The sequence below is a fragment of the Triturus cristatus genome, chromosome 3_2, assembly GCF_964204655.1.
Source record: "Triturus cristatus chromosome 3_2, aTriCri1.1, whole genome shotgun sequence".
Lineage (NCBI taxonomy): Eukaryota > Metazoa > Chordata > Amphibia > Caudata > Salamandridae > Triturus > Triturus cristatus.
This window is the reverse complement of record NC_140584.1, coordinates 753,461,080-753,470,911: the sequence shown is the minus strand read 5'-3', so window position 1 is coordinate 753,470,911 and position 9,832 is coordinate 753,461,080.

Sequence of the window (9,832 nt, the reverse complement as noted above, 5' to 3'; positions counted from 1 at the left end):
TACCACCTGTACTAGGAGAAAACAAACAACCACCTAAGTATCACAATACCTGTAGGGGTCTAAGCACATAAACACATGATGCATAACCTTCAGAGGTGTAAACACAATTTAGGAAAAGAATATCATGAAGGCCTTGCGCAGGCGCAAAAAGTACATGTATGAAAATCACTAGGCGCCCTAGGGGAGGGCACAACACAAGATAACTGTCCCCAGGCCAACTGGCCTCTCAGGATGCAGAAATACCCAATATCCAGCGATATCAGGGTGCGACTGCGCAGGCTGCGCAAGCCAGGCGCACAAGGCACAACCTAAACGTGGCAGCTGCCCACTAAGTGCTGGGCAGCTGTAGGGACTGGGGCCTGGGCACCTCTGGGCCCTGAGAACAATTATGGGAGTCGTTGGAGCCTGTCTGGGCTCTGAATCAATAACGTGCCCCTCGAGCCTCGCAGGCTCTAAACAATAATGTGCCCCTTGAGCCTCGCAGGCTCTAAATAGTAATATGCCCCTTCGTTGGAGCCTCTGTGGCTCGAGAACCATGCGCCTCTTTGGAGCCTCGTGGGCTCGGAAAACGAATATGCCCCAACCGTTGGAGCGCCTCGCGCTCTGGAACCAGTAATGTCCCTTCGTTGGGGCCGCAGGGCGATCTGAACAAAGTGCCCCGTTACACGTTGGAGTCCCGCTCGGGGGACTCAGGCAGGTCTCAGGTGCTGGCGTGGGAGCGACCCCGTCCCCCCCCCTTACTCACCGGGGCTCGGCAGGACTCCTCTCCTCGCTGCCTCTCCCAGCCGGACCGGCGGCGCGGGGCTTCCCTAGCAGATGGGAGCCTCGCGCTGCTCCTATCTCACACCCGGGCCCCTTCCTCACTCACCGGGACTCTTCAAGATCCAGCGCGGGGTGGGCTCCCGCCTGGAGGGGACACGGCGCTTCTCCGCTAGAGTGCCCCGGGGTGCAGGGTAGGCTCCTGCCTGCTCCGGGGCTCGGAATTAGCCGTGAGTCGTCGGAGGGAGGCGGGGTAGGCTCCCGCCCTCCTGTTTCCTGTTCCGGTTGTCCCGGAGTCCCGCCCCCGGCCTGCCTGACTTCCTACAAGCCCGGCCGCAGCGGCGATTCTACAACTCGGCAACCAGAGGGGTAGGCTCCCTCGGGATAATAGAACAATGTTCCGCGGGGTGGGCACCCGCTTACAGTTACAGCAATGTCCCTGGCAGGGTGGGCACCTGCAAGGAGACTCTAGAATCGGCAGAAACGGGGCAAACGCCGGGTGGGCACCGGCTAGCAGAAATAAAGCGCTCCTAGCGCTAGGGATCAAAAGTGAAAGCGCTCTCAGCGCTAAAGCATAAAAAGCACCACAAAGTCCAGCAAAGTTCTTCCCTGCATGCAGCAGGGCAGGGGTGGGGGGCAAGGCTGGACCCAGAGCCAGCTCACTGGGCCTCCAGGCAGGGAGGTAGTCCAGGTGGCGGTCCTCTGGTCCAGCAGCAGCAGCAGCCCCCCTCAGGTAAGATCCTGGCAGAGAACAGTTTCTGTGGGGACACAGCCCCATTTTTATACACTACAACCCTTTGTTCTTGGTTCAGGGTGAGGGGGAAAACCAGTCGCAGCTGGTTGGGGAGCACCCTTGATGTGCTCAGCCCCTCACTCTATTCACTGGCAGGGCTAGGGTCGTCAGTCGCACCACAGGGGGCGGAGCCAGCATTGTGTGTGGAAAACCCTGCCCTATTCAGGACCCAGGTGTACTCCTCCCACCCATCTAGCTGTTGATCTCCCCATTCACCACTGGGTGACTCATCCTGACTCTGGGGAATCCCTAGCCCGTCACATGACACGACCAGCCAATCACGCGACAGACACACTGCACACAGAAGTGCCCACCTCTAGAAGTGGCACTTCCACACTAGGTACATGCACGCCGCACACATCATCGCGCAGCATTCACTCCCACGAGTCCGCACATACCAAACTCGGGCCTGCACACCCCACGCATCAGGAACTACTAGGGACACATATATTCCCCATGCATTCCTATGGGAGGGCAGGCCTATCTCACCACATGCACTCAGAGCACGCACGCACTTTACCCTGGGACACAGGGAAAGTGCGCAGAAACGAAAAAATCACCACACCAAGTCACCAATAAAAAGCAAAAAGTTCAGGGGTGAACCTGCCAGAAGGGCCAAGTCCAACACAACCCCCTTCCAGCAAAATTGCAGGGCAGACCAATCACCACCGTGATGGACTTCGCTGCTTGGGGCGATAGAACACGGACGCGGGCCCGCAACTGCAGGGACACCCTCCGGTTCTACGCCACGGTGAACCCTTGGAATTCTTTCTAACACCACTGTCTGGACCAACTGGGCTACCCCACTGGTACTCCCAAGCTGTCCGCGGCCAAGACCAGGCCCTAGGCCACCCAGGTGCCACTGGTCCTTGCCTAATCACAGAGTGGGGGGTAGTAACCCCTGGCACATAGCGGCCATTCTCCACTCTTCCTCTCTGCAAGACAGGACTAGACTGACACTGGTTCTCCAGCCTAGGGTCTACACCCTCAGGCGGACCAGGAGTCTCAGGGAAGGCTCTCCTCCCCCTACCTCTTCTCCTAGGGTTCCTCCTCCTCTGGCGAGGGGTACACCTAGAACGCCATTCCAACCCAGGGTTTAACCCCTCAGGTTGTACCGGGGCCAGATGTGGGCTCTCCCACCCTCTGCACCCCCTTCCAGAACCCTGCTCCCTACCAACTGGGGCGGTACCTCTGGAAGAAGAACTGGTCGAGACGCTGGTTACAGACGTCCCACCCTTCAGGTCAGGCTGATCCCGAACCTGGCCTTCCAACCTCCGGCCTAGAACCTTTGGTGGAATAATTGCCTGGCACTCCAGGACTTCTGGGGATTTCCACTCCATCCCCCTGAGGCTATCAAATGACACATATGTCGAGCGACTGTCTGTCTGGCGCTGATCTCCCGTCCCCTGTCCACCTGACAGTGCGCGGAGATCCCCCAGAACAGAAGTGGTGCCACCCTGGCCACTACACAGGATCCTAGCCCAACTGGGTAGTCCCTGACCCACAGGCTCTTCCACTGGGGAACACATCCCCCAATCACTCCTCACGCTGGACTCCTGTACCCTCCCTACCGGAGCAGTACTGCCAGACACTAGAACCACAGGAGCCCTGTTTACAGGCGCTCCAGGTCCTCCACTCACTAAGAGATCTTCCTCAAGTGGACTAACAGGACAGCCTAGGTCCCCAACTTGGTGTTCCCTCATGAAACCATCCAAGTCCTGAGGCAGGGTTTCGGGCGTCTGGGGACCCTCGGTCACCCCCTCACTCCTTCTCCACTGAGCCAGGCAGTGAGCCCCTACACCCTCCTCGCTATCCTGGGACCTAGCTGGGCTACACTGAGCCTCCTCCACCACGCTGGGCTGGAGGATCTCTGACCCACTATTGTTGGAATCACTCACTAATTACACTAGAGGACCTCTAGCACTTTCCCAGCGCTCTGCTTCATCTCCAAGCTCAAATGGCTCAGACAATCCACACCCCAACAGGTGTTGGCGCAACCCCGGCACACAACAACTGAGCAGGTGTTCTTTGAGAACCAGATCACACAGTTTATCATAATCAGTTCCTGTGGGATCTCCTATCCACGCAAACAGTGCATTCTCACATCCATCCACAAACTCCTCCCAAGACTGGTGAGACAGTTTCCTACTGCCCCTGAATTTTAACCTTAACTCCTCCTCCTGGGGAACAGGTACCAGACTGGGGGAACTGGGACTGGGATTTCCTGCACTGGAATCTATCTGGCTGCTACCACTGGACTCAACCCTCCCTGGGGAGTCCAGAAAACCACAACTGCGCTCAGGGGATAACCTACCCTCCAGAGCTAGTTTCTCTCTGGCAAAGGCCCTCTCAGCCTCCGCCATCTGTCTTTTGACCTCCAGCTGCGCCATCGCCTGGGCATGCTGCAACCTGAGCTTTTCTAACGTCAGCTGGTTCTCCCTTTCTTTCCTCCTATCTTCCCACTCCTCTGGGGACAGGGAAAGGGATGAGGCGCTGCCTCCTACTCTGGACCCAGCAAGGGACTCCCTACATATGGGGTCCTCACTCTCTACTGGCGTCCAGGTATTGTCATCCTCTACCTCCTCTTCTGAATCTTCAGGGCTCCCCACAGACCCACGACCCTCCAGGTGTGAGGCCCGGGCCCTTTCCATACTGTGCTCAAGATCCCATGGACCCTTTTGCCATAGGACCAGGTGGTCCTGAAGTTGGTACAGAGTGTCGGACTCTCCCCCTGTACAGGACCTTTCTAACTCCTGCCTCTGGCGCCAAGCTAGCTCATAGGGATCACAAGCAGGCTCCATTCTGGCGGACGTTCTGGTGAAAGATTACACAGGGAAGCTAGGGGTCTGAGTTTAACAGGAGCACACAATTCACAAAAAGGGTTCAGCAAGCTCTCTATCCCAGAGAACTCACACTCACTTGCCTAGTGCCACACACCATTCATCCACACACAACCCTCCCCTCGGACTGGTAAGGCAGTTTCTACCAACCCTGATTCCTCAACCTGACCACAAGTGACACAGGTACCAACTCTGGGCGCAGGGCGGGGAACAAATGTACAGGACACTATTACGCTGCCACCACTGGATCCCACCCTCTGGTGAATCCAGAAACACAATGCACTAAGGGGGATGATCTACCCTCCCGAGCTAGGGACACCTAACTCACAGTGCACAAAAACACATTTCCAAAGAAATGACAATTAAAAACAAACTTAGAACAATAATCCCTATACCATGTGATTATCTAAATGCAGAGTTTTGTAGTGCAGCCAGTTGCTGCTGCGGTACAGCGCAAACGCAAGTCCAAATCCCACCGCTGCCACCAATGTTAGAAATGGCGATTTCTGGTTGGCTAAGGCTTGCGCCAAAGTCAGTCAGAAACCACCACTCTAGTCAGGGCAAGGAAGTTACACGCCAAAGATAACCCCTGCTCACCCCCTTGGTAGCTTGGCACGAGCAGTCAGGCTTATCCCTGAGGCGATGTGTAAAGCGTTTGCGCGCGCACCCAGCAACAACACCCAAGGCCCACCACAAAGGAAACTCCACACAAGGTATTCTATAAAAATAGCCTTTGTATTATACACAACACATCAGATAAAAACACACACTTTACAATGTGCCAACAGGCACGGGCAGAATTTACAAGGGATTATCTGTACAGGGGACAGGGCCACATGGACCACTGTCAGGAATTAGCACTCTTAGAAATTAGCACATAGGATATAAAATACTGTAGTACAAAATAACATATATAGCACACAACCAGTAACTACTGGTCACAGGTAAGTACCACCTACGCAACCCTAACCACCTTAGGAAAATACTGCGCAGGGAATCGGGACCTCACTAGTACCACCTGTACTAGGAGAAAACAAACAACCACCTAAGTATCACAATACCTGTAGGGGTCTAAGCACATAAACACATGATGCATAACCTTCAGAGGTGTAAACACAATTTAGGAAAAGAATATCATGAAGGCCTTGCGCAGGCGCAAAAAGTACATGTATGAAAATCACTAGGCGCCCTAGGGGAGGGCACAACACAAGATAACTGTCCCCAGGCCAACTGGCCTCTCAGGATGCAGAAATACCCAATATCCAGCGATATCAGGGTGCGACTGCGCAGGCTGCGCAAGCCAGGCGCACAAGGCACAACCTAAACGTGGCAGCTGCCCACTAAGTGCTGGGCAGCTGTAGGGACTGGGGCCTGGGCACCTCTGGGCCCTGAGAACAATTATGGGAGTCGTTGGAGCCTGTCTGGGCTCTGAATCAATAACGTGCCCCTCGAGCCTCGCAGGCTCTAAACAATAATGTGCCCCTTGAGCCTCGCAGGCTTTAAATAGTAATATGCCCCTTCGTTGGAGCCTCTGTGGCTCGAGAACCATGCGCCTCTTTGGAGCCTCGTGGGCTCGGAAAACGAATATGCCCCAACCGTTGGAGCGCCTCGCGCTCTGGAACCAGTAATGTCCCTTCGTTGGGGCCGCAGGGCGATCTGAACAAAGTGCCCCGTTACACGTTGGAGTCCCGCTCGGGGGACTCAGGCAGGTCTCAGGCGCTGGCGTGGGAGCGACCCCGTCCCCCCCCTTACTCACCGGGGCTCGGCAGGACTCCTCTCCTCGCTGCCTCTCCCAGCCGGACCGGCGGCGCGGGGCTTCCCTAGCAGATGGGAGCCTCGCGCTGCTCCTATCTCACACCCGGGCCCCTTCCTCACTCACCAGGACTCTTCAAGATCCAGCGCGGGGTAGGCTCCCGCCTGGAGGGGACACGGCGCTTCTCCGCTAGAGTGCCCCGGGGTGCAGGGTAGGCTCCTGCCTGCTCCGGGGCTCGGAATTAGCCGTGAGTCGTCGGAGGGAGGCGGGGTAGGCTCCCGCCCTCCTGTTTCCTGTTCCGGTTGTCCCGGAGTCCCGCCCCCGGCCTGCCTGACTTCCTACAAGCCCGGCCGCGGCGGCGATTCTACAACTCGGCAACCAGAGGGGTAGGCTCCCTCGGGATAATAGAACAATGTTCCGCGGGGTGGGCACCCGCTTACAGTTACAGCAATGTCCCTGGCAGGGTGGGCACCTGCAAGGAGACTCTAGAATCGGCAGAAACGGGGCAAACGCCGGGTGGGCACCGGCTAGCAGAAATAAAGCGCTCCTAGCGCTAGGGATCAAAAGTGAAAGCGCTCTCAGCGCTAAAGCATAAAAAGCACCACAAAGTCCAGCAAAGTTCTTCCCTGCATGCAGCAGGGCAGGGGTGGGGGGCAAGGCTGGACCCAGAGCCAGCTCACTGGGCCTCCAGGCAGGGAGGTAGTCCAGGTGGCGGTCCTCTGGTCCAGCAGCAGCAGCAGCCCCCCTCAGGTAAGATCCTGGCAGAGAACAGTTTCTGTGGGGACACAGCCCCATTTTTATACACTACAACCCTTTGTTCTTGGTTCAGGGTGAGGGGGAAAACCAGTCGCAGCTGGTTGGGGAGCACCCTTGATGTGCTCAGCCCCTCACTCTATTCACTGGCAGGGCTAGGGTCGTCAGTCGCACCACAGGGGGCGGAGCCAGCATTGTGTGTGGAAAACCCTGCCCTATTCAGGACCCAGGTGTACTCCTCCCACCCATCTAGCTGTTGATCTCCCCATTCACCACTGGGTGACTCATCCTGACTCTGGGGAATCCCTAGCCCGTCACATGACACGACCAGCCAATCACGCGACAGACACACTGCACACAGAAGTGCCCACCTCTAGAAGTGGCACTTCCACACTAGGTACATGCACGCCGCACACATCATCGCGCAGCATTCACTCCCACGAGTCCGCACATACCAAACTCGGGCCTGCACACCCCACGCATCAGGAACTACTAGGGACACATACATTCCCCATGCATTCCTATGGGAGGGCAGGCCTATCTCACCACATGCACTCAGAGCACGCACGCATTTTACCCTGGGACACAGGGAAAGTGCGCAGAAACGAAAAAATCACCACACCAAGTCACCAATAAAAAGCAAAAAGTTCAGGGGTGAACCTGCCAGAAGGGCCAAGTCCAACAATTGCCCTCAGCCCATATGGCCCAGGTACAAACCCATGCACCATGCGCAATGCACAGGGACTTGCAAGGTAGCTGACACTTGGCCCTGCTGTAGGCAGCACAAAGCCCTCCTGTGACAACTGCAAACTCGAACACAAACACAACAAGCTCAGAAATCTAGGACAGGAACTCACACACACTGACATGGCAGCATGCGCCATGGTGGGACAGATACATCACCTGGGAGACCCACTGCCAAATCACACCAAACCCACCAGCAGGCACCATCAATCAATCAACAATCGATCAGGGTACTTGTAAGGCGCGCTATTTACCTGTCAGGGTCTCAAGGCGCAGAGGGGGGGTTCCACCACTGCTCGAAGAGCCAGGTCTTGAGGAGTCTCCTGAAGGCAAGTAGGTATTGGGTCAGTCGTAGGTGGGTTGGGTGGGTTGGGAGGGTCTTTCAGGTCTTGGCGGCGAGGTAGGAGAAGGATCTGCTGCAGGCGGGCGTACGTTGGATGCGGGGGACAGCTGCGGGCGAGGATGCCGGAGCGGAGCTGGCGGGTGGGGGTGTAGAAGCTGAGTCTGATGTGCAGGTAGGCTTGTCCGGCGGTGTGGAGTGCCTTGTGTGCGTGGCTGAGGAGCCTACAGGTGATCCTCTTGTCGATGTGGAGCCAGTGCAGGTCTCTCAGGAGGGGGGTGATGTGGCTGTGGCGGGGGCGTTGATGATCAGTTGTGCCGAGGCGTTTCCGAAGCGTTGTAGCCGCCGTTGGTGTGTGGATGGGAGTCCTGCGTAGAGTGCAGTGGCGTAGTCCAGTCAGCTGCTGACGAGGGCCTGTGTCACTGTTCTACTTGTTTAAGTCGGGATCCACCAGTAGATCCGGCGGAGCGTGCGTAGGGTGTCGTAGCAGGAGGAGGAGACACCGTTGACCTGCTTGGACATGGAGAGGGAGGATGCGAGGATCAATCCTAGGTTGCGTGCCTGTTTGGTGGATGTCGGTGATGTCCCCAGAGCGATCGGCCACCAGGAGTCGTCCCAGGGTGAGGGTGTGGGTCCCAGGATGAGGACCTCCGTCTTGTCCGAGTTCAGTTTCAGATGGCCGCTCCGCATCTAATCGGCGATGTCCCTCAGACCCTCGTGGATGTTTGTCTTGGTGGTGTGAGGGTCCTTGGTGAGAGAGAGGATGAGCTGGGTGTCTTCGGCGTAGGAGATGTCTTTGAGGTTGTGGTGGCGGGCCACTTGTGTGAGGGGGGCCATGTGGATGTTGAACAGCGTCAGGCTGAGTGATGATCACTCACCCCTGTGGCAACCAGAACATGTATGAAACATGGATGTCGCATGAAACAGCATTAATATTGTCTCTCTCTCACACACAGGGCAACGTCATGGATCTCCCCCCAACACTGGGGGGGAACAATCACAGGCCCAGGCTCGGCAGGAAGATGATCCCACTGGCAGCGACGACTCTCAGCACTCTGTGGATGACCCCAACCAACCTGGACCCTCTGGTGCCCAAGCCCCTGCAGCACCTGCGTCAGGTACATCTGTGCCAACCACCACCCCCATTCTTGCCACATCCCAGGAGACACCCAGGAGCCCTGCCCGCACAGAACAACTGAGCCAGTCTGACCTGGAGGGACAAGGTTCTCCGGCCACCCAGGAGGAGGCAGACAACCCTGCAAATGTCATCCCTCAGGGGTCCCGTAGATCCGATGTGCCCACAACGGCAGGCCAGGCTCGTGTGGGCAGGGGTGGTGGGAGTGGAGGCAGGCGGAGGTGCGAACCTGACCAGCCAGCTGAGGGAACCGGTATGTCACACATACGCCACATCTTGGAGACATACCAGCGTGACACCAGGGGCATCAGCCAGGTAGTGGGGACCCTCAACGAGATTAAGAACCAGCAGGCCGAGCAACACGCCAGTCAACAACAACACCAAGGACGGATGGAGGCAAGACTGGCTGAGCTCCTGGCTGTGGAAACGGACATAAGCCATTCACTCCGTCGGATCGCCGACAACATGGGCAACCCTCCCTGTGCCACCAGGCGAAGACCAGCACCAGCCACAGGGAGGGAGGAGGTGGAGGATTCGACCGACGGAGCGTCCCAAGCATCGTCAAGGCCTGCATCTGAGGGTCCTGCAAGGAAGGTGGGTCGTCCACGGAAAAGACCGTGAGAGGCAGCGGACCATCCACATCTCCCAGGTCACCTGGCCTGGCACCTGGCTCTCATGCGCAACAGCAGCACCTCATCCAATGACATTCTCTGCC